General features: G+C 44.7%; 1 pseudogene across 1 annotated transcript; it reads left to right on the top strand.

Moving 5' to 3' along the window:
- Nucleotides 1-482: 482 nt before the first annotated feature.
- Nucleotides 483-26,488, top strand: LOC311146975 (proteasome subunit beta type-11-like; annotated as a pseudogene). The gene is made up of 5 exons: nt 483-518; nt 3,376-3,453; nt 4,060-4,444; nt 4,673-4,958; nt 26,357-26,488. The product of its transcript is annotated as a proteasome subunit beta type-11-like (transcript).
- The last annotated feature ends 1,390 nt before the right edge of the window (nt 26,489-27,878 follow it).

Here is a 27,878-nt window from a genome sequence, read left to right as displayed (position 1 = left end):
TATTATATTCTGGACTCTGACATTGTTCTTTCTGATATTTCTTAATTCCTTTATTTTTATTTTGGGGATTTGTGTGTATTGTTTTGTATAGGTATTACTGCAGTTGGAGTTAGAGCTAGAAACAGAAGCATTTCGCTGCTCTCATGCATGGTTCAGTGTTGCTTGCCTCGAAGCGAGCATAGAAGGCATTTAGCTAGCCTGGTAGGCTCGAGTAACTGGGCAGCACGCGGCTGGGTTTCGCTTTGTAATCCGTGATAGTTTGCAAACCCTGCCACATCCGACGAGCATCTGAGCTGGCGTAGTAGGATTCGATTTTAGCTCTGTATTGACACTTCTCCTATTTGATGGCTCGTCGGAGGTCGTAGCGGGATTTCTTATAAGCCTCCAGATTAGTGTCCCGCTCGTTGAAAGCGGCAGCTCTAGGCTTTATCTCAGTGCGGATGTTGTCTGTAATCCATGGCTTTTGGTTGGGATATGTACGTATGGTCACTGTGGGGATGAAGCCGGTTACTGATGTGGTAAACTCCTTAATGTTATCGAATGAATCCCGGAACATATTCCAGTCAGTTCTAGCGAAACAGCCCTGTAGCTTAGCATCCACTTCATCGGACCACTTCCGTATTAAGCGCGTCACTGGTACTTCCTGTTAGAGTATTTGCTTGTAAGCAGGAATAAGGAGAATAGAGTTATGGTCAGATTTGCCAAAGGGAGGGCGAGGGAGAGCCTTGTATGCGTTTCTGTGTGTGGAGTAAAGGTGATCAAGAGTTTTGTCGCCTCTAGTTGCACAGGTGACATGCTGGTAAATATGAGGTAAAACGGATTTCAGTTTCCCTGCATTAAAATCACCGGCCACGAGAAGTGCCGCCTCTACATGTGCATTTTCTTGTTTGCTTATGGCCCTATACAGCTGGTTGAGTGCAGTCTTGGTTTGTGGTGGTAAATAGACGGCCACAAAAAATAAATATTAATATTTCAATAAATATTATGGTCTGCAGCTTATCATGAGGTATTCTATCTCAGACAAACAAATCTCAAGACTTCCTTAACATTAGAGATCGCGCACCAGCTGTTAACAAAGAGACACACCCAGTGGTGTAATGCAATTTTTTTAGGTGTGGGAGTGCAAAAACCAATGTAAACGATGTCATCATTTTGCAATCAAAGTTTGTACAGACAGATGTAGCCTATTGAATATCATCAGGGGCGCAACTTTCACTGGGGACGGGGGGGTCCCCCCCCATCCCCCCACACACACACATTCTGAAATTGCATTCCCCCCCCCCCAGTTTTATTATTGCATTGTAATACAAAAAGTGTCATCAGTGTGCTTTAGGACCATGCGGACGCCTCAGAGCGGTCGGGTAGACTGTTTGGTGATTTCAGCTAGCTGAATGTCTTGAGTTAATAAGTATTAAACCCCTTTGTTATGGCAAGCCTAAATAAGTTCAGGAGTAAAAATTAGCATAACAAGCCACAAAATAAAGTTGCATGGACTCACTCATGATTTTTGAATGACTACCTCATCTCTGTACCCCACACAATTATCTGTAAGGCCCCTTAGTCAAGCAGTGAATCTCATACACAGATTCAACCATAAAGATCAGGGAGGTTTCCCAATGCCTTGCAAAGAAGGGCACCTATTGGTAGATGGGTATACATAAAAAAAAGCAGACATTGAATATCCCTTTGAACATCGTGAAGTTATTAATTACACTTTATTTCATACACCCAGTCACTACAAAGATACAGGTGTCCTTCCTAACTTAGTTGCCAGAGATTAAGGAAACCGCTCAGGGATTTCACCATGAGGTAAATTGTGACTTTAAAACAGTTACAGAGTTTAATGGCTGTGTTAGGAGAAAACTAAGGATGGATCAACAACATTGTAGTTACTTCACAATACTAACCTAATTAACAGAGTGAAAAGAAGTAAGCCTGTACATCATACAAATATTCCAAAACATGCATCCTGTTTACAATAAGACACTAAAGTAAAACGACAAAAAATGTGGCAAAGCAATTCACTTCATGTCCTGAATACAAAGCATTGTGTTTGGGGCAAATCCAACACAACACATCACTGAGTACCACTCTTCATATTTTCAAGCATGGTGGTGGCTGCATCATGTTATGGGTATGCTTGTCATCGGCAAGGACTAGAGAGTTTTTTAAATAATACGAATAAACTGAATATAGCTAAGCACAGGCAAAATTCTAGAGGAAAACCTGGTTCAGTCTGCTTTCCAACAGACACTGGTAGACAACTACACCTTTCAGCAGGACAATAACCTAAAACACAAGGCCAAATATACAGTGAAGTTGCCTACCAAGACGACATTGAATGTTCCTGAGTAGCCTAGTTACAGTTTTGAATTAAATCGGCTTGAAAATCTATGGCAAGACTTGAAAACGGCTGTCTAGCAATGATCAACAACCAACTTGGCAGAGCTTGAAGAATCTTTTAAAGAATAATCTGCAAATATTGTACAATCCAGGTGTGCAAAGCTCTTAGAGATTTACACAAAAAGACTCACAGCTGTAATCGCTGCCAAAGGTGATTGTAACATGTATTGACTCAAGGGGTTGAATACTTATCTAATGAAGATATACAGTGTATTTGTGTTTTATTTAAAAAAAATTTTTTTTTTTGCAAATGTTAGAATTCTTCTTCTACTTTGACATTAGAGTAATTTGTGTAGATCGTTGACAAAAAATGACAATGAAATCCATTTTAATCGCACTTTGTAACACAACAAAATGAGGACAAAGTCAAGGAGTGTGAATACTTTCTGAAGGCACTGTATATGCTATTATATGTGGTTCTGTTTTGTAAAATACAAATTAAACATTATATGATCTTGCTAGACATTGATTTGGCTTCAGAATACATTTTCCAGAAATATTTTTACCGGATCCATTATATTCTCAAATTGAAAAAAGTGAAGAAGCGCTGCTCCTTGACACACCCCTCCCCCCTTCATCTTAGCCGAGGCTGTCGTCCGGTCTAGACAATGCATGGAAAAACCAGCGAGATGTATACTGAACAAAAATATTAACGTTACAGTTCATACTGTATAAGGAAATCAGTCAATTGAAATAAATAAATGAGGCCCTAATCTATGGATTTCACATGACTGGGCAGGGGTGCAGCCATTGGTGGCAATACTCATACAAGGCCGTAATGGATTCCACTGGGAGAAAAATAGAACAATCCTAAGGACAGTTTCTCTGGATTTTGGGTTTCTCTGAGCTGTTAAATTTTACTGCCTCTCCTTGTTAAGAGATTGCACTGAGCATCAACCTTTTACTCAAACTCAAGGGACAGTGAATCTGTTTTGTAGGGACTGTCACGTATACTCCCCTTCTGGCCTCTAGGTGACCAGTCAACTCCTGATCCCTGGGATCGTCCCTTTGGTCGGTGTCCTGCGGCTGGAGCCGCGCGTCAGGGAGGGGGTACTGTCACGTATACTCCCCCTCTGGCCTCTAGGTCACTAGGCTACTCTTTATTATGCACACCTGTCACCATCGTTACGCGCACCAGCGCCTCATCAGACTCACCTGGACTCCATCACCTTCCTGATTACCTCCCTTATATATGTCACTCCCTTTGGTTCCTTCCCTAGGCGTTATTGATTCTGTTACTCTGTTCCTGTCTGTACGCTACTCTTGTTTTGTTCCATGTTTTACTTTATCATTAAACATTAAATGCACTCCCTGTACTTGCTTCCCGACTCTCAGCGTACATTGTTACAGGGACACTGAGTCTGTTTTGTGATCAACATTTATTGCATTGATGTCAACCACAATCCGTCCGCCAGATACAATCACAATGGCTTTACAAGACTTCTGTGGTTTTCAGGACACCCCAATGTCTCAAAGGTGGAACACTCCTGCCTCACTCTCTAGGCCTATGGGAGATATCACTCCTCTCCTGGAGATGGCTGATGAAAGGAACCTTGGTTGGGGTGGATTTAAATCATCTGAGAGAGATGGAGGGGTCCCTCTGCATTTTTTCATACCTACCCCTCAGAGCTCTGTTCCTTTCTGCTGTGACAACAGACACCGTCCCTTTCCTCCCTGTCCACCTCTCCATCACCGCCCACCCGCCGCCCATTCCCTTTGTCTCACGGAACCACTACCCTGGCCTTTGTGTTCCAAGGAGGTGTTATAGCAGCAGCAGACACACGTGCCAGCTGCTCAGGGCTTGTCTCCTGTCCCTCTGCCCAGAAGATACTGCCCATCCACTCCCATTTACTGGTCACCACTTCAGGCAGTGGTGCAGACTGCATGCTATGAGAGAGAATCCTGGCCAGAGATCCGCCTTTACCAGCTACGCCATGGCCGCCGCTTGTCAATCACTGGCTCTGCCAAGCTCGTCTCTCATATGCTGCACCCATTTAAGGGGACTGATGTGTGTGTGGCAGCCACTCTGTGTGGCTGGGATGTAGAGGAGATTAGGGTGGAGAAATTCAGGGGACAAAAAGTTGATAGGATGGGATCAGGCAGAGACAGCATCTCTCCAGCAAAAGTACCCCTTGAAGAGACAGGAATGTCTGCAAGTGATTATTGTAGTCAGGATGACTTGACTGGCAGTGCCAGTGACTGAACAAGACATGCAGTAACTGACGGGAACCTGACAATATCCCTTGTCAGCGATCGTTGTGGCTGAAAGCTGTTCTATGTGTGCAGTGATGGCACCCATCTGCAGGGAGAGCTCTTCTCAGTGGGCTCAGGTTCGCCCTATGCCTATGCTGTACTGGATGGAGGGGTCCAGTGGAGCCTGTGAGGAGGAGGCAATTTCATTGGCCAGAGAAGCTGTGTACAGGGCCACACACAGGGATGCATATTCAGGGAACTGTGTGGACCTCTTTCACATCACTGCCCAAGGATATAGCCGCAAAGACAGGGAGGATCTGAGAGAGGAGTACCAGAGAGAAAGGGAGACGGTGCTGAAGATGGTGAAAGAATGAATGAGAGAGGAGGAGAGGGAGGAATATAGGAAATTAGAATAGGGAAAGATACATGGGGAAAGGGAGGGATTAGGGCTGGGGAGAGGGTTGCCTGACAGACTGTGATACCTTTGGTTGTTGTTAGGAACATTTCCTCTCACAAGCTCTACAAGCCAGAATGTTGAATCAAATCTAATTTCAACTTACTCTACCAGTTGTCTGTGCGGTGGGTAGGAATTTGAGAAAAAATATCCATAGGAAAGTATTATTAAACCGACTTTCCAAATACTGGTACTGCCGTTGAGATTTCTATCACCTGGCACATGCGCAAAACAATTTAAACAGCTGCATTACTTTGGTTAGTACACGTGCATTGCTTGCATGTACTTCTATCTTGTGCGCGTGCCTTAGATGATGAGCAAACAAATCGTGATAGCCACACTCAGAGACCCGTGTCTTATAAGTCGGTTTAATAATACTTTCCTGTAGATATTTTGTCTCACATTTCTACCCACAAAAGGACAAAGTCAGCGTAGAGTAAGTTCAAATGGAATTTGAGTCAACATTCGGGACAGACAAGGGATGTCAATACAAATGACCTTGACTATGTTGTCCAAGGGACAGCATAGGAACGTCAGGGCTAGGGAAAGGGTAGGAGTAGATTAGAGAAAATAATGTGTGTCAAAAGAGGATCGAAAAGATGGATGACTGGCCACTTTATGGGGGAGAGAAAGTAAGACGCATGCATGCATGTCTGAGCACTTGAATCGTAATGTAATGCGTGTATCAAAAAACGTCATTTCTGTTATGTAATATTATGCATAAAAGTACCATGCATGTACATTTACATTTACTTGTAACAATTCAGTTTCACTTATTAGAAAAATGCTACATTCTCAGACTCCCCCCATCCTCACGTACGTCATGCCCCCTCTAAAATAATGGGTGCATGACGTACGTGAGGATGGGGGGAGTCTGAGAATGTAGCATTTTTCTAATAAGTGAAACAGATTTCTTATGAAATCTAGAACATAATCATTATGCTTAATTCTATGTAAAAAAAAAAAAAGAATTATGCGTAGGTTATCTAAGCATTCAATTGTCATTTTAATTTTTTAAAAACTTTTATGCTTTTTTGAATATTCGATGAGGTGTGTTGACGTCAACCACCTGTATTCAATGGCGTGAGATGCTTTGCTATGCTATGCTTAGAGCGTCTCGAATTTCAACAGGGACTACTCCAATATAAAGTGTTTTTTGCCGGGATGTCACGTGCATCACACTTATATCAGTACACTCGTAACAACCTAATCATTACCAATCTTCTACTCAATCAAACAATCCTCACGTATCAAACTAGCAATTCATTTTTATCTTGACTACATTCGAAACTCTCATTGCCCCCATTCAAAAACTCCTCACTTGGCGGTCTGCCAAGTTATTTTCATGTCGACAGATTTTGACGAGTAAACCAACTCTCGCTCTGCCTCTTCCTCTCTGGTAGAAAGGAGATGAGGGCTGCCACAGTTTGCCAGTGGCCGATCACTTCAATAAGAGTTTTGTGTGGGGAGGTGAACAGAGAGAGAGAGCTGAAGGTTTTCCCCCTCAACGGGAGGAGAACAGCTTTGAGTTTGGGGGTCGTTTTTCTGTGTGGCCACTGCTCATGCTCTCAAAATGTTGTCGCCCGGAGAAGACACGTTTCCGAGGTGAGAAGGACGTTCATGAGATGGAGTTACATCGGCATGCCACCGGCCCGCAAGCAAAGTTGGGAGAAGAGGAATATTGGGACAGGGACACAGAAGGGTAGATTTCTGACGAATGGAGGGGGAAAAAGAGGAAGAAGAGGTTGAAGAGAATGAGGAAAGCAGAGGTTGGATTAGAATTTGAGGAAGATGGCAATAAAAATGGAGATGGGGTGTCGAAGAAGAGTGGTGTCAAGTGCAAACAGAGTAAGCCGTGTGCCAGACCGAGATCTGGAGGTGAAATGGAAGTGAATGAGGGCAAGTTAAGTGAGGTGGAAGGTGTGGAGAAGAGCTCGGAACCCGAGCCTGGCATCAAAGAAGAATCTGGTCCAGTAGGAGCTAAATTTTTTGAGAAAGTGGATCCTTGACTTTTGGCGGATCCATTTGTGGTGTCTAGGGTGGATGGGAAAGGAGTTGGGTAAAGTTGAATCAGTGAAGGTAACCTGTAGTGGACTTGTGATGTTATTATTGTTATTATTACTATTATTTTTATTTTTGGGGGGGGTAGATCTGCTTTAATATTGCAGATAGATTGTAACTTCCATCAATGTAATTTTCTGATTCACAACCAATCCCCCATATGTTTTTTTTCTCTCTCGCAAATATATATATATATATAGTTGAAGTCGGAAGTTTACATACACTTAGGTTGGAGTCATTAAAACTTGTTTTTCAACCACTCCACACATTTCTTGTTAACAAACTATAGTTTTGGCAAGTCGGTTAGGACATCAACTTTGAGAATGACACAGGTAATTTTCCAACAATTGTTTACAGACAGATTATTTCACTTATAATTTACAATTCACAATTCCAGTGGGTCAGAAGTGTACATACACTAAGTTGACTGTGCCTTTAAACAGCTTGGAAAATTCCAGAAAATGATGTCATGGCTTTAGAAGCTTCTGATAGGCTAATTGACATCATTTGAGTCAATTGGAGGTGTACCTGTGGATGTATTTCAAGGCCTACCTTCAAACTCAATGCCTCTTTGCTTGAAATCATAGGAAAATCAAAAGAAATCAGCCAAGACCTCAGAAAAATTATTGTAGACCTCCACAAGTCTGGTTCATCCTTGGGAGCAATTTCCAAACGCCTGAAGGTACCACGTTCATCTGTACAAACAACAGTATGCAAGTATAAACACCATGGGACCACGCAGTCATCATACCGCTCAGGAAGGAGACGCGTTCTGTCTCCTAGAGATGAACGTACTTTGGTGCGAAAAGTGCAAATCAATCCCAGAACAACAGCAAAGGACCTTGTGAAGATGCTGGAGGAAACAGGTACAAAAGTATCTATATCCACAGTAAAACGAGTCCTATATATCGACATAACCTGAAAGGCCGCTCAGCAAGGAAGAAGCCACTGCTCCAAAATCGCCATAAAAAAGCCAGACTACAGTTTGCAACTGCACATTGACCATTGTTAAGTTTGGAGGAAAAAGGGGGTTGCTTGCAAGCCAAAGAACACCATCCCAACCGTGAAGCACGGGGGTGGCAGCATCATGCTGTGGGGGTGCTTTGCTGCAGGAGGGACTGGTGCACTTCACAAAATAGATGGCATCATGAGGAAGGAAAATTATGTGGATATATTGAAGCAACATCTCAAGACATCAGTCAGGAAGTTAAAGCTTGGTCGCAAATGGGTCTTCCAAATGGAGAGTGACCCCAAGCATACTTCCAAAGTTGTGGCAAAATGGCTTAAGGACAACAAAGTCAAGGTATTGGAGTGGCCATCACAAAGCCCTGACCTCAATCCTATAGAAAATTTGTGGGCAGAACTGAAAAAGCGTGTGCAAGCAAGGAGGCCTACAAACCTGACTCAGTTACAGCAGCTCTGTCAGGAGGATTTGGCCAAAATTCACCCAACTTATTGTGGGAAGCTTTTAGAAGGCTGCCCGAAACGTTTGACCAAAGTTAAACAATTTAAAGGCAATGCTTCCATATACTAATTGAGTGTATGTAAACTTCTGACCCACTGGGAATGTGATGAAAGAAATAAAATCTGAAATAAATATTTCTCTCTACTATTATTCTGACATTTCACATTCTTAAAATAAAGTGGTGATCCTAACTGACCTAAGACAGGGAATCTTTACTAGGATTAAATGTCAGGAATTGTGAAAAAAATGAGTTTAAATGTATTTGGCTAAGGTGTATGTAAACGTCTGACTTCAACTGTATATATATATATATATATATATATATATATATATATACATTGAGGGAAGAAAGTATTTGATCCCCTGCTGATTTTGTACGTTTGCCCACTGACAAAGAAATCAGTCTATAATTTTAATGGTAGGTTTATTTGAACAGTGAGAGACAGAATAACAACAAAAAAATCCAGAAAAACGCATGTCAAAAATGTTATAAATTGATTTGCATTTTAATGAGGGAAATAAGTATTTGACCCCCTCTCAATCAGAAAGATTTCTGGCTCCCAGGTCTCTTTTATACAGGTAACGAGCTGAGATTAGGAGAACACTCTTAAAGGGAGTGCTCCTAATCTCAGCTTGTTACCTCTATAAAATACACCTGTCCAAATAAGCAATCAATCAATCAGATTCCAAACTCTCCACCATGGCCAAGACCAAAGAGCTAGGATGTCAGGGACAAGATTGTAGACCTACACAAGGCTGGAATGGGCTACAAGACCATCGCCAAGCAGCTTGGTGAGAAGGTGACAACAGTTGGTGCGATTATTCGCAAATGGAAGAAACACAAAAGAACTGTCAATCTCCCTCGGCCTGGGCTCCATGCAAGATCTCACCTTGTGGAGTTGCAATGATAATGAGAACGGTGAGGAATCAGCCCAGAACTACACGGGAGGATCTTGTCAATGATCTCAAGGCAGCTGGGACCATAGTCACCAAGAAAACAATTGGTAACACACTACGCCGTGAAGGACTGAAATCCTGCAGCGCCCGCAAGGTCCCCCTGCTCAAGAAAGCACATATACTGGGCCGTCTGAAGTTTGCCAATGAACATCTGAATGATTCAGAGGAGAACTGGGTGAAAGTGTTGTGGTCAGATGAGACCAAAATCGAGCTCTTTGGCATCAACTCAACCCGCCGTGTTTGGAGGAGGAGGAATGCTGCCTATGACCGCAAGAACACCATCTCCACCGTCAAACATGGAGGTGGAAACATTATGCTTTGGGGGTGTTTTTCTGCTAAGGGAACAGGACAAATTCACCGCATCAAAGGGACGATGGACGGGCCATGTACTGTCAAATCTTGGGTGAGAACCTCCTTCCCTCAGCCAGGGCATTGAAAATGGGTCGTGGATGGGTATTCCAGCATGACAATGACCCAAAACACACGGCCAAGGCAACAAAGGAGTGGCTCAAGAAGAAGCACATTAAGGTCCTGGAGTGGCCTAGCCAGTCTCCAGACCTTAATCCCATAGAAAATCTGTGGAGGGAGCTGAAGGTTCGAGTTGCCAAACGTCCGCCTTGAAACCTTAATGACTTGGAGAAGATCTGCAAAGAGGAGTGGGACAAAATCGCTCCTGAGATGTGTGCAAACCTGGTGGCCAACTACAAGAAACGTCTGACCTCTGTGATTGCCAACAAGGGTTTTGTCACCAAGTACTAAGTCATGTTTTGCAGAGGGGTCAAATACTTATTTCCCTCATTAAAATGCAAATACATTTATAACATTTTTGACATGCGTTTTTCTGGATATTTTTGTTGTTATTCTGTCTCTCACTGTTCAAATAAACCTACCATTAAAATTATAGACTGATCATTTCTTTGTCTGTGGGCAAACGTACAAAATCAGCAGGGGATCAAATACTTTTTTTCCCTCACTGTATATATACATACATACACATACATATACACATACATACATATATGTACATATACAGTGCCTTGCAAAAGTATTCATCCCCCTTGGCGTTTTTCCTATTTTGTTCCGTTACATCCTGTAATTTAAATTGATTTTTATTTGGATTTCATGTAATGGACGTACACAAAATAGTCCAAATTGGTGAAGTGAAATGAAAAAAATTACTTGTTTAAAAAAATTCAAAAAAATAAATAACGGAAAAGTGGTGCGTGCATATGTATTCACCCCCTTTAATATGAAGCCCCTAAATAAGATCTGGTGCAACCAATTACCTTCAGAAGTCACATAATTAGTTAAATAAAGTCTACCTGTGTGCAATCTAAGTGTCACATGATCTGTCACATGATCTCAGTATATATACACCTGTTCTGAAAGGCCCCAGAGTCTGCAACACCACTAAGCAAGGGGCACCACCAAGCAAGCAGTACCATGAAGACCAAGGAGCTCTTCAAACAGGTCAGGGACAAAGTTGTGGAGAAGTACAGATCAGGGTTGGGTTATAAAAAAATATCAGAAACTTTGAACATCCCATGGAGCACCATTAAATCCGTTATTAGAAAATGGAAAGAATATGGCACCACAACAAACCTACCAAGAGAGGGCCGCCCACCAAAACTCACGGACTAGGCAAGGAGGGCATTAATCAGAGAGGCAACAAAGAGACCAAAGATAACCCCGAAGGAGCTGCAAAGTTCCAAAGCGGAGATTGGAGTATCTGCCCACAGAAACAGTACCCCATCCGGAGAGATGCCGAGATAGCTATAGGAGAGGATGTGGCAGTTTTGGTGGAGATAGGAGTTTTGGTGAAACAGGCAAGCTGCTGTAAAAGTCCTATGTTTCCTGTAGCGAAGGGTGAAGGATATAGGCTAACAGTTTACCTTAGGGGTGTGACCAATAGAGCTAAAAAAGTAGCACCCATAGTAGCTGACCCTTCCACCATTCTGTCTTCCATCCCACCATCTGCTAACATTTTCTCAGTAATTGATTTGAAGAACGGTTTTTGAACTCACAACATTAGTTTGCGTTCGTATGCAATAACGAGCAGTATTGTTTTCGCCGTTTGCCAACGGGGTATGCTTCTGCCCCTGCCCTGTTTCACAGTGCCGTTAAGAAAGCTCTGGAGAACTGTCAGTTCACGGGAGGTTCCACTATGGTTCAATATGTGGATGATTTGTTATTATGTTCAGATTCTCAGACAGCCCATGAAAAGGATCTTGACATCCTCTTGAGACACCTAACAAAAGTTGGTCTGAAGAAGTCCTGTGAAAAGGCACAAATTGCACTCCCAGAGGTAACATACCTGGGACACACTATCTTTCAGTGCAAGAAAACTCTGACGGTTGGCCGAAAAGACGCAATCCAACGACTGCCAATTCCAACAACAATTAGAGGGGTTAAGAAAACACTGGGACTATTCGGTTATGTCCGCAGTTTTATACCGTCATTCTCATTAATGGCTGCACCATTAAATGCTTTGACGTAGCGGGGAAACAGGGACATGACCCGGTATAGTGGACACCAGAGTGTGAAGAGGCATTTGAAAGATTGAAACAAGCGCTATGCAAAGCCCCAGCACTGGGAATTCCAGATGTAAGCACACTCACTACAGCCGGGAGACGAGGTGTACTTGAAGGTCCATCAACCGGGTACCTTTCAGCCCAGGTGGACCGGACCCCACACTGTCCTACTTGTGACTGACACAGCAGTGACGGTGTCAGGAAGGAAGGCCTGGATCCACGTGTCCCAGGTGAAAGCTGGCACCAACACCTACTGACTTGGGAGAGGCCAAGCAAGATGGAGAGGCTAGAGCAGGTTTTGAAAGAGGAGGTGATGATGGAAAAGAAGGAGTGTAGATCACACTGTAAAAGGGCAATAATGTGGGGCATAGGGACATTTTTAGTTGGGGTAGTGGTTGTGGCGGCTACTATAATCACTACCACTCCAAGGGGAGAAAATCAAATAACACTTGATATAGAGTGGATAGCTCGAAACAAAGATACTCGTGTTCATTGGGAGAGGGTAACATCAAAAGTTGGTGAAGCCGTGAGCGTAACTAATCATAAGGGCATGGTGATATGGGTGTCTCCATTAGAGTATAGGTCTAGGGTCCTAGATGTAGGATGTTCTGATAAAGGGATGGTTCTCTTACAAACAGGAATTTGGAAAGAACGCAATGGAACAGTGTCACACCCTGGCTCTGGGACTCTATATGTTGAGCCAGGGTGTGTTCATTCTATGTGATTATTTCTATGTTGGTAGTTCTGTTGTGTTTATTTCTAGGTTGGCCAGAGTGACTCCCAATCAGAGGCAACGAGTGTCAGCTGTCGTTGGTTGTCTCTGATTGGGAGCCATATTTAAACTGTCTGTTTTCCCTTTGTGTTTGTGGGTTCTTGTTCCGTGTTGGTCATTGTTACCGAGGACGTTACGAGTCGTTTCTTGTTTTGGTTATTGTTGTCTATTATCACTAAAGATAATAAAGTTTAAACATGTTCGTTCAACACGCTGCGCATTGGTCTCTCCCTGACGATCGTGACAGAAGAACCCACCATACCAGGACCAAGCAGCGTGTCCAGGAGCAGGCATCCTGGACATGGGAGGAGATATTGGACGGGAAAGGGTCCTGGACCTGGGAGGAAATCCTGGCCGGGATGGATCGCCGGCCATGGAGTGAGACTGTAGAGAGGCGACGGAGAGAGGAGCAGCGGCGCCAAACGGGTCAACGTCGGACAGGCGAGAGGCAACCCCAAGAAATTTTTAGGGGGGGGCACACGGCATGGACGACGGGGCTGACGGAGGCAGAAAAGGGGCGGATTCAGAAGGCCACCAGGTTACGGGGGCCACTGGTCAAAGCAGGGAAGGAAGGTGTAGAGGCACGGCGAGAGGTACTGGGGTGTGTTACCAGTCCGGTCCGGCCCGTTCCAGATCCCGAGGTAGAGCCAGTGGTGTGTGTCCCCAGTACGGTCCGGCCTGTTCCGGCCCCTCGCACCAAGTGTACGGTGCGCGTCGCCAGCCCGGTCCGGCCTGTCCCTGCTCCTCGCACCAAGCCTGCGGTGTGCGTCGCCAGCCCAGTCCGGCCTGTCCCTGCTCCACGCACCAAGCCTACGGTGTGCGTCGCCAGCCCAGTCCGGCCTGTCCCTGCTCCACGCACCAAGCCTACGGTGTGCGTCGCCAGCCCAGTCCGGCCTGTCCCTGCTCCACGCACCAAGCCTACGGTGTGCGTCGCCAGCCCAGTCCGGCCTGTCCCTGCTCCACGCACCAAGCCTACGGTGTGCGTCGCCAGCCCAGTCCGGCCTGTCCCTGCTCCACGCACCAAGCCTACGGTGTGCGTCGCCAGCCCAGTCCGGCCTGTCCCTGCTCCACGCACCAAGCCTACGGTGTGCGTCGCCAGCCCAGTCCGGCCTGTCCCTGCTCTACGCACCAAGCCTACGGTGTGCGTCGCCAGCCCGGTCCGGCCTGTCCCTGCTCCACGCACCAAGCCTACGGTGTGCGTCGCCAGCCCGGTCCGGCCTGTCCCTGCTCCACTCACCAAGCCTACGGTGTGCGTCGCCAGCCCAGCCCGGCCTGTCCCTGCTCCACGCACCAAGCCTACGGGGTGCGTCGCCAGCCCAGCCCGGCCTGTCCCTGCTCCACGCACCAAGCCTACGGTGTGCGTCGTCAGCCTGGTAAGGCCCGTTCCTCCTCCACGCACCAAGCCAGGGGTGCGAGTCGTCAGCCTGGTAAGGCCCGTTCCTCCTCCACGCACCAAGCCAGGGGTGCGCGTCGTCAGTCCAGCACAACCCGTGCCTGGGTCACCGGTGCCTGGTAAGGTACCGGTCAACTGCTCCACTACGGAGCTGAAGCTAACCGCTCCTGCTAAGTCCAGTTCAGCTCCAGCCAGCGGGGCCAGACTGGACCAGGGGCGCTCTGGGGGGTTTATTGGAGGGTGGTGGGCAAGGCCGGAGCCAGAACCGCCGCCGAGGAGGTATGCCCACCCAGCCCTCCCCTGTTTTGTTCAAGTTGAGGCGCGGTCGCAGTCCGCGCCTTTAGGGGGGGGTACTGTCACACCCTGGCTCTGGGACTCTATATGTTGAGCCAGGGTGTGTTCATTCTATGTGATTATTTCTATGTTGGTAGTTCTGTTGTGTTTATTTCTAGGTTGGCCAGAGTGACTCCCAATCAGAGGCAACGAGTGTCAGCTGTCGTTGGTTGTCTCTGATTGGGAGCCATATTTAAACTGTCTGTTTTCCCTTTGTGTTTGTGGGTTCTTGTTCCGTGTTGGTCATTGTTACCGAGGACGTTACGAGTCGTTTCTTGTTTTGGTTATTGTTGTCTATTATCACTAAAGATAATAAAGTTTAAACATGTTCGTTCAACACGCTGCGCATTGGTCTCTCCCTGACGATCGTGACAAACAGATAGTTTGAGGAATTAAACCAGATTCTCGTCCCTCTCTCAACTTGGCATTGTGTGCGATAGACTCCAGTTAAAAGAACAGCAGTTACTAACCTTCAAGTTAGTGTGGGCGGAGGACAAATCTTCTGAGAGTTCTACGACACCAGACGTCAAGCCAGGTGAAGCTACAGACACGAAGGAGAGGGGATTATATTGGAGCAAGAGGTTTTACTTACCTGTCACTCCGTATTACCCAACACCAATAGGAATGAAATGGTCTGGGAAGATTTTAGATAGTGAGAGACCGAGGACCTGAGGAGAAATAGCTTGTTGGGGAAATCAGACCCTGGACAATATTATGCGACAAGAGTATAATGACCAAATTGTCCTTGTCGTTAAACGGCATGGGGAAAGCGAGGGATATGAGCAGATTAAGGCTTATTTACAGGCTCGGTTAGGCCCTACTTTAGTTCATGAGACAAATATACACCAATGTCTGTGGCAGAGTGGGGGAAGTACAGGACATTCCTATGGAGTATTGGTGTCGGATTTGGGGGTGACACATGTAAGTCCTCTCCAGGGTATCCCGAAAACCAAGGCCATAGTCTTTACTGGGACAGGAAATATAGGAATAAATGTGACAAAGGTGGAGGGATGCCTCGCCTATAAATTAAGAAATGGGTGATAGACTCATTAGAGAATGATACCACTCCACTGTGTATGGGCCCCGTGTAGCTCAGTTGGTAGAGCATGGCGCTTGCAACGCCAGGGTTGTGGGTTTGATTCCCACGGGGGGCCAGTATGAAAAAAAAAGTATGCACTCACTAACTGTAAGTCGCTCTGGATAAGAGCGTCTGCTAAATGACTAAAATGTCAAATGTAGAGTTATACAGGGAATAGTGCGCAGTGTGGGAAAGACAGTGGTCTATGCAGAGTGGAAGGACTACTATGAGGATAAGCTCAACATGGAGGACTCTAGGAGGGCGATCGTAACCGTCGCTGAAAAGTCTTATCATTTCAGACTTTAATAGCCACATATGGAGAAGGTTTTACTGATGAGGGAACAACAATTGAGAGGGTTGCCACAGACCCATATATACAAGAAGCTGTATTCCCAGAGAAAAAGCTTGCAGTAGTGGTGGCAGCCCATCTGTTGAAGGGGACGATCAGGAAGCATGTGACCCAGAGATATGTTGAACTGAACACTCTCTCAACCCCACTGCTCTCTCCTCCATATCAAAGGGCAGATAATCAATTGACCTACCTCCCAGAGACCTGGGACCAAGCCACGGTAACAGGAATTTGTTGAGGGATTGCGGAAAAACAACCTTTAGTCCCTAAAACCTATGTCACATATAGGGTTTTCACAGGGGGGTGGGGGATGGGTATGCCGTGGGATGGGAGATGTGATCCAGATCTGAGTAATGGTAATTATTACCCGCCAGTCCCTACTGTAGCACAACAGAAGGAGGCAATAGATAAGCTGGTCAGGAAAACGTTAGGAGAGGACTGGGAAAAAGGTAGAGAATATGTTACAAACTCAATCATAGATCTAACGGTAAAGCCGGTGATGTAAGTCACTGAGAGTGACAGAGTTAAAACGGGAGCAATAATTACTGCTGTTACATTGGGGGTAATAACAAAAGAGACTTTTAAGGTTGTGGGAGGTGCTGTAGGAACAGCATGGTATTGGACTATTGATCAAATAAGGTGGATTTTGGAGTAGGCAGCATGGGCAGTGTTGGCAGTTACGGGGGTAGCTCTGGTGGCATTGTTAGGATTCCATATAGTAAAATCTTTGTTGTTGAAATGCATCTATAGTGCGGATTTGCCACATGAGGAGGTGAAATTGATTCAGGCTACGGCTCGTGTCTTTAGGGTAGCGTTAGGAGGTGAACGCAGTGAGGAGGGCTTGGCTGAAAAACATCTCTTGTGATCCTGTAGCCCTTGATGGAAGACTGGGGAAAAGCATTATGGGGATATTTAGAGCCCTACTTCTTGTGGACCTTAGCAGAAGAGCATGTCAGTGGGCATAGTGTCCAGGGGTAGCAGGAGATTGTGTCAGTCGGGTTCCTCAAGCTGTGTTCAGAGATTTACTTTATAAATGTATCTACATAGAAGCTTATGATAATCAATAGAATTTAGGATTGTTTTAACTCATGAGCGTTTTATTATTTTTTCTAGTATTTTCGATTTTCTCTATCTATCAAGTCTGTTTCTATTACACTCTCAGGTCTGGAGAAAACCAAAGAAGAAGGAAGTCTACAGCAGGCAGGTGAAATGATTGTTTAGTGTTTGTATTCTGTTTAGTGAATGATTACTGTGAGTATTAATGGAGTTTAGGCCATGAAACTGTGTGTATGCTAATTTGGAAAGGTTTACCTAATCAGATAAGACGAAATTGCCTCGGATCAGGGAGCAGGGTCAGGCCCAGGACAATGAAGATGGACGGGGTGTGATTCAGACATCTAGCTAACCAAAGAGAGGACCATGGACATTCCACAAGGGAGATAAGGGAAACTCATTGGAGTCATAAAATGTTTAGCTCGGGAGGTGACACCTACAAGAGGGTGGTGACCAAAAGGAGGGAAGAGTATAAGATGTGTTGTGAACTTTCTAAATGTATGCACTCAGCTGACGGCATCCTTGGTAATAAACACTTGAAACTTCTCGAGCTTTTGGTCTCAATTCCTTATTGCAAAGAGGTTGCAATAGCATTTCTCTTTTTAACAATGGTAAATGAAGCATACTCACAGATTTATTTTCAATAATCACAGATTTCTCAATAGTTTAACTATTTGTGACTCGTTTCAGGAAACTAGGCGTATGTTGCGGGTCAATGTAGCTAGCTGGACTATCTTACCCGCATACATCATGGATGGATACGTCACCCTGTCACGGATGCCACGGTTACCCTTAGTTTGAAGATGTAATCCGGAGACAGGTGTTTTCTCCATCTCTTTAGCTATCATACTCTAATTCCACTGATTTCAAAACTCGATCCTCCAGAAAGTGGAGAGCAACACTTATGCCGCTCCACTACACGATACATTTAAAAGAAAGCTGCGTTAGACAGGATTACCTACACATACTGACCAGCTCAAATAGACAGAAGCGTGCTATTTGGCAGACCAATCCAAACTCCTCTCTCGGCAATTCCAGCCCACTCATTATCTCAGCCAATCATGGCTAGTGGGAAGGTTGCTGTCTTTTTCTGTGGCTTAACCAACTAGGCTTGTAATTTAACAATTGTATTAGTATTTACAGATGGCATACAAGTTTGTTATTAAGGCACATGAGAGTTCACGTGTTCCAGAAGGCATTTCTGCCAAAAAAAAACGCATTTTGATTAAAAAAAACAAGTTTACGTTCAAATGGCTCTCCTGTGAAGTAGTGACCCGCGACATACGCCTAGTTACCAGAAACGAGTCACAAATGGTTAAACTAGTGAGGAATGTGATTATTGAAAAAATCTGAGTTTGCTTCATTTATTATCATCCTAAATTAAGATACACTGCTCAAAAAAATTAAGGGAACACTAAAATAACACATCCTAGATCTGAATGAATGAAATAATCTTATGAAATACTTTTTTCTTTACATAGTTGAATGTGCTGACAACAAAATCAAACAAAAATTATCAATGGAAATCAAATGTTTCAACCCATGGAGGTCTGGATTTGGAGTCACCCTCAAAATTAAAGTGGAAAACAACACTACAGGCTGATCCAACTTTGATGTAATGTCCTTAAAACAAGTCAAAATGAGGCTCAGTAGTGTGTATGGCCTCCACGTGCCTGTATGACCTCCCTACAATGCCTAGGCATGCTCCTGATGAGGTGGCGGATGGTCTCCTGAGGGATCTCCTCCCAGACCTGGACTAACGCATCCGCCAACTCCTGGACAGTCTGTGGTGCAACGTGGCGTTGGTGGATGGAGCGAGACATGATGTCCCAGATGTGCTCAATTGGATTCAGGTCTGGGGAACGGGCGGGCCAGTCCATAGCATCAATGCCTTCCTCTTGCAGGAACTGCTGACACACTCCAGCCACATGAGGTCTAGCATTGTCTTGCATTAGGAGGAACCCAGGGCCAACCGCACCAGCATATGGTCTCACAAGGGGTCTGAGGATCTCATCTCGGTACCTAATGGCAGTCAGGCTACCTCTGGCGAGCACATGGAGGGCTGTGCGGCCCCCCAAAGAAATGCCACCCCACACCATGACTGACCCACCGACAAACCGGTCATGCTGGAGGATGTTGCAGGCAGCAGAACGTTCTCCATGGCGTCTCCAGACTCTGTCACGTCTGTCACATGTGCTCAGTGTGAACCTGCTTTCATCTGTGAAGAGCACAGGGCGCCAGTGGCGAATTTGCCAATCTTGGTGTTCTCTGGCAAATGCCAAACGTCCTGCACGGTGTTGGGCTGTAAGCACAACCCCCACCTGTGGACGTCGGGCCCTCATACCACCCTCATGGAGTCTGTTTCTGACCGTTTGAGCAGACACATGCACATTTGTGGCCTGCTGGAGGTCATTTTGCAGGGCTCTGGCAGTGCTCCTCCTGCTCCTCCTTGCACAAAGGCAGAGGTAGCAGTCCTGCTGCTGGGTTGTTGCCATCCTATGGCCTCCTCCACGTCTCCTGATGTACTGGCCTGTCTCCTGGTAGCGCCTCCATGCTCTGGACACTACGCTGACAGACACAGCAAACCTTCTTGCCACAGCTCGCATTGATGGATGTGCCATCCTGGATGAGCTGCACTACCTGAGCCACTTGTGTGGGTTGTAGACTTCGTCTCATGCTACCACTAGAGTGAAAGCACCGCCAGCATTCAAAAGTGACCAAAACATCAGCCAGGAAGCATAGGAACTGAGAAGTGGTCTGTGGTCACCACCTGCAAAACCAGTCCTTTATTGGGGGTGTCTTGCTAATTGCCTATAATTTCCACCTGTTGTCTATTCCATTTGCATGTGAAATGTATTGTCAATCAGTATTGCTTCCTAAGTGGACAGTTTGATTTCACAGAAGTGTGATTGACTTGGAGTTACATTGTGTTGTTTAAGTGTTCCCTTAATTTTTTTGAGCAGTGTATTTAATGATTTTCCTATATCTCATTAATTTATATTACGCTACTCTCCATGATGTGGACAGTAAGTGTTACTATATAGGTATATATATATATATATATATATATATATATATATATATATACAGTGGGGAGAACAAGTATTTGATACACTGCCGATTTTGCAGGTTTTCCTACTTACAAAGCATGTAGAGGTCTGTAATCATAGGTACACTTCAACTGTGAGAGATGGAATCTAAAACAAAAATCCAGAAAATCACATTGTATGATTTTTAAGTAATTAATTTGCATTTTATTGCATGACATAAGTATTTGATACATCAGAAAAGCAGAACTTATTTGGGACAGAGACCTTTGTTTGCAATTACAGAGATCATACGTTTCCTGTAGGTCTTGACCAGGTTTGCACACACTGCAGCAGGGATTTTGGCCCACTCCTCCATACAGACCTTCTCCAGATCCTTCAGGTTTCGGGGCTGTCGTTGGGCAATTCGGACTTTCAGCTCCCTCCAAAGATTTTCTATTGGGTTCAGGTCTGGAGACTGGCTAGGCCACTCTAGTACCGTGAGATTAGTTGCCCTGGCTGTGTGTTTCGGTTCGTTGTCATGCTGGAAGACCCAGCAACGACCCATCTTCAATGCTCTTACTGAGGGAAGGAGGTTGTTGGCCAAGATCTCGCGATACATGGCCCCATCCATCCTCCCCTCAATACGGTGCAGTCGTCCTGTCCCCTTTGCAGAAAAGCATCCCCAAAGAATGATGTTTCCACCTCCATGCTTCACGGTTGGGATGGTGTTCTTGGGGTTGTACTCATCCTTCTTCTTCCTCCAAACACGGCGAGTGGAGTTTAGACCAAAAAGCTCTATTTTTGTCTCATCAGACCACATGACCTTCTCCCATTCCTCCTTTAGATCATCCAGATGGTCATTGGCAAACTTCAGACGGGCCTGGACATGCGCTGGCTTGAGCAGGGGGACCTTGCGTGCGCTGCAGGATTTTAATCCATGACGGCGTAGTGTGTTACTAATGGTTTTCTTTGAGACTGTGGACCCAGCTCTCTTCAGGTCATTGACCAGGTCCTGCCGTGTAGTTCTGGGCTGATCCCTCACCTTCCTCATGATCATTGATGCCCCACGAGGTGAGATCTTGCATGGAGCCCCAGACCGAGGGTGATTGACCGTCATCTTGAACTTCTTCCATTTTCTAATAATTGCGCCAACAGTTGTTGCCTTCTCACCAAGCTGCTTGCCTATTGTCCTGTAGCCCACCCCAGCCTTGTGCAGGTCTACCATTTTATCCCTGATGTCCTTACACAGCTCTCTGGTCTTGGCCATTGTGGAGAGGTTGGAGTCTGTTTGATTGAGTGTGTGGACAGGTGTCTTTTATACAGGTAACGAGTTCAAACAGGTGCAGTTCATCCAGGTAATGAGTGGAGAACAGGAGGGCTTCTTAAAGAAAAACTAACAGGTCTGTGATAGCCGGAATTCTTACTGGTTGGTAGGTGATCAAATACTTATGTCATGCAATAAAATGAAAATTAATTACTTAAAAATCATACAATGTGATTTTCTGGATTTTTGATAAAAATTACAGACCTCTACATGCTTTGTAAGTAGGAAAACCTGCAAAATCGGCAGTGTATCAAATACTTGTTCTCCCCACTGTATATATATACAGTGGGGAAAAAAGTATTTAGTCAGCCACCAATTGTGCATGTTCTCCCACTTAAAAAGATGAGATAGGCCTGTAATTTTCATCATAGGTACACGTCAACTATGACAGACAAATTGAGAAAACAAAAATCCAGAAAATCACATTGTAGGATTTTTAATGAATTTATTTGCAAATTATGGTGGAAAATAAGTATTTGGTCACCTACAAACAAGCAAGATTTCTGGCTCTCACAGACCTGTAATTTATTATTTAAGAGGCTCCTCTGTCCTCCACTCGTTACCTGTATTAATGGCACCTGTTTGAACATGTTATCAGTATTAAAGACACCTGTCCACAACCTCAAACAGTCACACTCCAAACTCCTGTCAAAGGACACCAGAAACAAAATTGTAGACCTGCACCAGGCTGGGAAGACTGAATCTGCAATAGATAAGCAGCTTGGTTTGAAGAAATCAACTGTGGGAGCAATTATTAGGAAATGGAAGACATACAAGACCACTGATAATCTCCCTCGATCCGGGGCTCTACGCAAGATCTCACCCCGTGGGGTCAAAATGATCACAAGAACGGTGAGCAAAAATCCCAGAACCACACGGGGGGACCTAGTGAATGACCTGCAGAGAGCTGGGACCAAAGTAACAAAGCCTACCATCAGTAACACACTACGCCGCCAGGGACTCAAATCCTGCAGTGCCAGACGTGTCCCCCTGCTTAAGCCAGTACATGTCCAGGCCCGTCTGAAGTTTGCTAGAGTGCATTTGGATGATCCAGAAGAGGATTGGGTGAATGTCATATGGTCAGATGAAACCAAAATAGAACTTTTTGGTAAAAACTCAACTCATCGTGTTTGGAGGACAAAGAATGCTGAGTTGCATCCAAAGAACACCATACCTACTGTGAAGCATGGGGGTGGAAACATCATGCTTTGGGGCTGTTTTTCTGCAAAGGGACCAGGACGACTGATCCGTGTAAAGGAAAGAATGAATGGGGCCATGTATCATGAGATTTTGAGTGAAAACCTCCTTCCATCAGCAAGGGCATTGAAGATGAAACGTGGCTGGGTCTTTCAGCATGACAATGATCCCAAACACACCGCCCGGGCAACGAAGGAGTGGCTTCGTAAGAAGCATTTCAAGGTCCTGGAGTGGCCTAGCCAGTCTCCAGATCTCAACCCCATAGAAAATCTTTGGAGGGAGTTGAAAGTCCGTGTTGCCCAGCGACAGCCCCAAAACATCACTGCTCTAGAGGAGATCTGCATGGACGAATGGGCCAAAATACCAGCAACAGTGTGTGAAAACCTTGTGAAGACTTACAGAAAAAGTTTGACCTGTGTCATAGCCAACAAAGGGTATATAACAAAGTATTGAGAAACTTTTGTTATTGACCAAATACTTATTTTCCACCATAATTTGCAAATAAATTCATTAAAAATCCTACAATGTGATTTTCTGGAGAAAAAAAAACTCATTTTGTCTGTTATAGTTGACGTGTACCTATGATGAAAATTACAGAACTTGCACAATTGGTAGCTGACTAAATACTTTTTTTCCCCACTGTATCACACTTGCGTAAAAAAATAAAGTGTAAAATAATGAACTTTGACTCATAGTAAAGCATTCATGGAAAATTAACTTGGGTTTGGCAAGTCCTTTGCCCTTCTCTGTCTCCTAATAACATTACTGGGGTGGCCCCTTGATTCTGAAGCGCTATGGCTATGAAGATGTTGTGTACGGATTGTAGAAGTGTTATACTTGACTCTTCTGCATTAAAATCCTTATTGGTTATACATAAAAGACCATGTAGTATTGGTATTTTTATTAGGATCCCCGTTAGCCATTGCAAAAGCAGCAGCTACTCTTTCTGGAGTCCAGTGAACATTATAATACAATCATAATAATAAGTGTACATGTTTTTTTCTGTAGGATTCCAGTTTTGAAGAGCCACAGACCGTCCAGGGGCACAGACAGGGCTGCAGAAAGAATTGGACAGGAAGACCTTGAAAGGCTGCCCGACTGCAAGAAGAGAGGCTGGCCGAGAGGAAGGTTAGTAAAAGTCTTTCACCTGTGGTACTGTTTACCTGTTTGACAACATTTATAATCCTATCACACAACATTTGGCTGCATTCTGTAATGTCATCTTGCAAGAGCTGTCCTTTGAAGAAAGGGAAGAGGTGCTGGAGCTGGCTGCTTCCCGTCTACCTGGAGTGATTTTTGACATGATTGAGTACCGGAGAGCTATCCCAGGGTCTCTGGACAACCTTGCTGGTGCACTTGCATGAATTGCAGGGAGACACCTGCACCTTACAACACACAACTGCTGCCATTTCGCTACTGCAATATTCCATTTATTACCAAAAATGTTTACATAACAGGTTAACACTTTCCACGACTACACTATACTTTATTCTTCATTTGGATCTGGGGATATCTTTGTAAGTCGTTTTGTGTGACTTTTACCATGGTCTGGGTGATAGTACTTTATCAGAATGTTTCCCTTACACTGTGCTTTTGTTATTCTGATGAAGGTTACAGAGAATACCTTGTATTCTTGTTTATCTCCCTTATAAAACTATTTGACCTGATCTGTGTAATCGGACTGAGTTGTTTAGTACTGTATTTACACCAGGGTAGTCCATCTGTCCTCTTGGATATCTACCCACCTGTAGGTCTGCTAATTTGAAGTGTAAACTGTCAAGAGCATAGATCTCCAGGAAAAAAAACAGTTTAGTAAATCATTCTAAAACCATTGCAAAAGTACAATGATGACCACAGCATGGTGGTGGCAGCATCATGCTGTGTGGATATTTTTCAGCAGCAAGGACTGGGAGACTAGTCAGGATCGAGGGAACGATGAACGGAACAAAGTACAGAGAGATCCTTGATGAAAACCTGCTCCAGAGCACTCAAGACCTTAGACTGGGGCGAAGGTTCACCTTCCAACAGGACAACGACACTAAGCACACAGCCAAGACAACGCAGGAGTGGCTTCGGGACTAATCTCTGAATGTCCTTGAGTGGCCCAACCAGAGCCCGGACTTGAACCCAATCGAACATCTCTGGAGAGACCTGGAAATAGCTGTGCAGCGACACTCCCCATCCAACCTGACAGAGCTTGAGAGGATCTGTAGAGAAGAATGGTAGAAACTCCCCAAATACAGGTGTGCCAAGCTTGTAGCGTCATACCCAAGAAGACTCGAGGCTGTATCTCTGCCAAAGGTGCTTCAACAAAGTACTGAGTAAAGCGTCTGAATACGTGATTTTTCAGTTTATTTTATTTTTAATACATTTGCAAAAATTTCGAAACCTGTTTTTGCTTTGTCATTATGGTGTATTGTGTGTAGATTGATGAAGGGCAACAATTGAATCCATTTTAGAATAAGGCTGTAACGTAACAACATGTGGAAAAAGTGAAAGGGTCTGAATACTTTCCGAATGCACTGTATATCTTACCTTTTCAGCAGAAAGAAAATCTAATTCTGGGTCGGTTTTGAATCCCTTCAACTCCCTTCGTTTTCTCCACTGTTTGAGCGCAAATCCAAGGTTAACTCTCGTCTTGGCCCGGGTCAGGTCGTTTGCCCCTCGCGTCTGCCATGTCTGTCAGCTAGCAATCTCCGCTAGCCATTAGCCAAGTTTTGGGCATGGGCTCAACTAACTAGCTATCACACCACCTCCTCACTAACAAAAAACACGTCTCTCATTGTGCGCGCCACAAAATCTGGCGGGAAAGTCTGACTCGACTGGGGAAAATGAATACCAGTGAATACAGTGGTTCTCAGGCAGGCTAGGGGCGCACTATTGTTACTGTTGCATCACATTGGATGACCACTAGCGACTTATTGGAGATTTTTAACATTTAAGAAAATACCAAAGGTTACATATTGCAGCTTTAAGTTTTAGGAATTTAAATTGACCTTTCAACATTCATTTCCAATGGTATTGTACTTAATCTGCTGAATGAGTCCAAAAACGTGCTGCAATTGATTTATTTTGATGATATACTAGAAATCACCAGATCGGGTTTGCCCTGCCTAGTTAGTTTAGCTAGTGTAAAGCTTCGGCAGCAATTTTTCAACTAACCTTTACATGGCGATAGTTTTACTTCCTCAACTTGGAAGTTATCGGTGTATTCTAATCTCCCATTGCTAGTTGCAAATGGAATGTAAGAATTTAGAACATTTTCCAACAATGTGTATGCTTCCATATTGTCAATTTCAGATATTTTCTCATTGTTCAAGACCGGTGAGTGTCATTCAAAGCGACGCTTGATTTCTAAGTCGCGCTCATGATGTGCATCACTTTGGGGTGTGACCCACCTGTCTCGAGCAATGAGAGAAGAAACAGACAATATGGCGGCGTAGACATTGTTGGATTACCTCATGGAGCAGAAATAGCTGCAGAGGCATTACACTCGCTAAGCTGTAATGGGTATGGAGCATTCACATATCACGTTAGAATTCTGTAGCCACTAGCTACATGGTCCTGTCCAGGGCTAACGTTACCTAAGTGTACATTACATACTGGCCTTCACTTTGTTAATGAGAATTTGTAACCTTCAAAAAGTGGATAAAACTCTCACTCTAGTAGAAACAAACCGTCAGCTAGTAAGGCCACCAATCTCAAGTCAAGTGCAGCTGGCCCTCCCTAACTAACCTCGAATCCCATTTGTCATCATTCCACAGTTCCAACATTGCGTCATCGTGGCAGTGGACTCTCGGGCCACAGCTGGCGCCTACATCGCCTCCCAGACAGTGAAGAAGGTGATAGAGATCAACCCCTTCTTGATGGGCACCATGGCTGGAGGTTGCAGCTGACTGCAGCTTCTGTGAGCGCTTGCTGGCCCGCCAGTGTCGCGTCTACGAGCTCCGCAACATGTTCCATATTGACTGACCTTCATGTCTTAAAGTAATGATGGACTGTCGTTTCTCTTTGCTTATTTGAGCTGTTCTTGCCATAATATGGACTTGGTCTTTTACCAAATAGGGCTATCTTCTATATACCCCCCCTACCTTGTCACAACACAACTGATTGGCTCAAACACATTAAGAAGGACAGAAATTCCACAAATTAACTTTTAAGAAGACACAGCTGTTAATTGAAATGCATTCCAGGTGACTAACTCATGAATCTGGTTGAGAGAATGCCAAGACTGTGCAAAGCTGTCATCAAGGCAAAGGGTGGCTACTTTGAAGAATCTCAAATATAAAATGCATTTTGATTTGTTTAACACTTTTGTGGTTACTACATGATTCCATATGTGTTTTTTCATAGTTTTGATGTCTTCAATATTATTATACAATGTAGAAAATAGTAAAAATTAAGAAAAACCCTTGAATGAGTAGGTGTGTCCAAATTTTTGACTGGTACTGTAGCTTCATACACCTGAGCACACATTTGTAACCCTAATAGACTGTGAAACTTGAACCCCATTCATGCATGTACATGTATTTGTTTAAACCACCGTCAGCTAAACTATGTAAACACTGTTTTTCACATACTCAGATCAAGGCTAGCATTATGAGCATGTTTTAGTAGCTGCTCAGAGCAGAGAATATCTTTTTTTGTATCATATTTCCTAATGGGAGTAGTTAGCAGTGATTGAGCGAACCTCCCCTGTCTCTGCTAAATACCGGATTAAGTACAGTTTGGTCATTTGCCACTAGATGGCATTGCTGCCACACTCTTGTTTACCTGTTGTGGATGTGACTTGTGTTTTTGGATACTGTGCGGTAAGAGGCAGTACATCACTCGAGGCACACCCGTCGCTATGGGCAGGCCATAGGGGGCCGGGCCCGCCCCCCAAAATGCTTGTGCCCCCCCACTTGAGGGAATTTATTATTAAATATATGTACTGTAGGCTAATAACAATTGTGCCCTGCCCTCCCATGCATTTCATATGCCCCCCTTAAGACAGGTCTGGCGACGGGTCTGACTCGAGGCATGCTTAAAGAGGGCTGCACAGTGACACTGTAATGGGAAATCGATAGGGCTGGGACTGTGGGCCAGGGAGTGCTGGCGCGGTGATGGACGCAGGGTCTCGGCCCTTACAATTGGGTCGCATGCATAATGTTGTTCTGCTTGATCGATGAGCTTTGTTCACATAGTGGGGAGTATATGTGGACAATAACAGGCCTCCAGACTGCCTGGGACCTAAGTGACGCGTGTTAAATCCTGCAGTCAATCAGGAGAATAATGATCCCAGTA

The sequence above is a fragment of the Coregonus lavaretus genome (genome assembly GCF_964263955.1).
Source record: "Coregonus lavaretus genome assembly, chromosome: 19".
Lineage (NCBI taxonomy): Eukaryota > Metazoa > Chordata > Actinopteri > Salmoniformes > Salmonidae > Coregonus > Coregonus lavaretus.
Note: the sequence above shows the minus strand (reverse complement) of the source record. Positions and strands in the feature narration are given on the sequence as shown.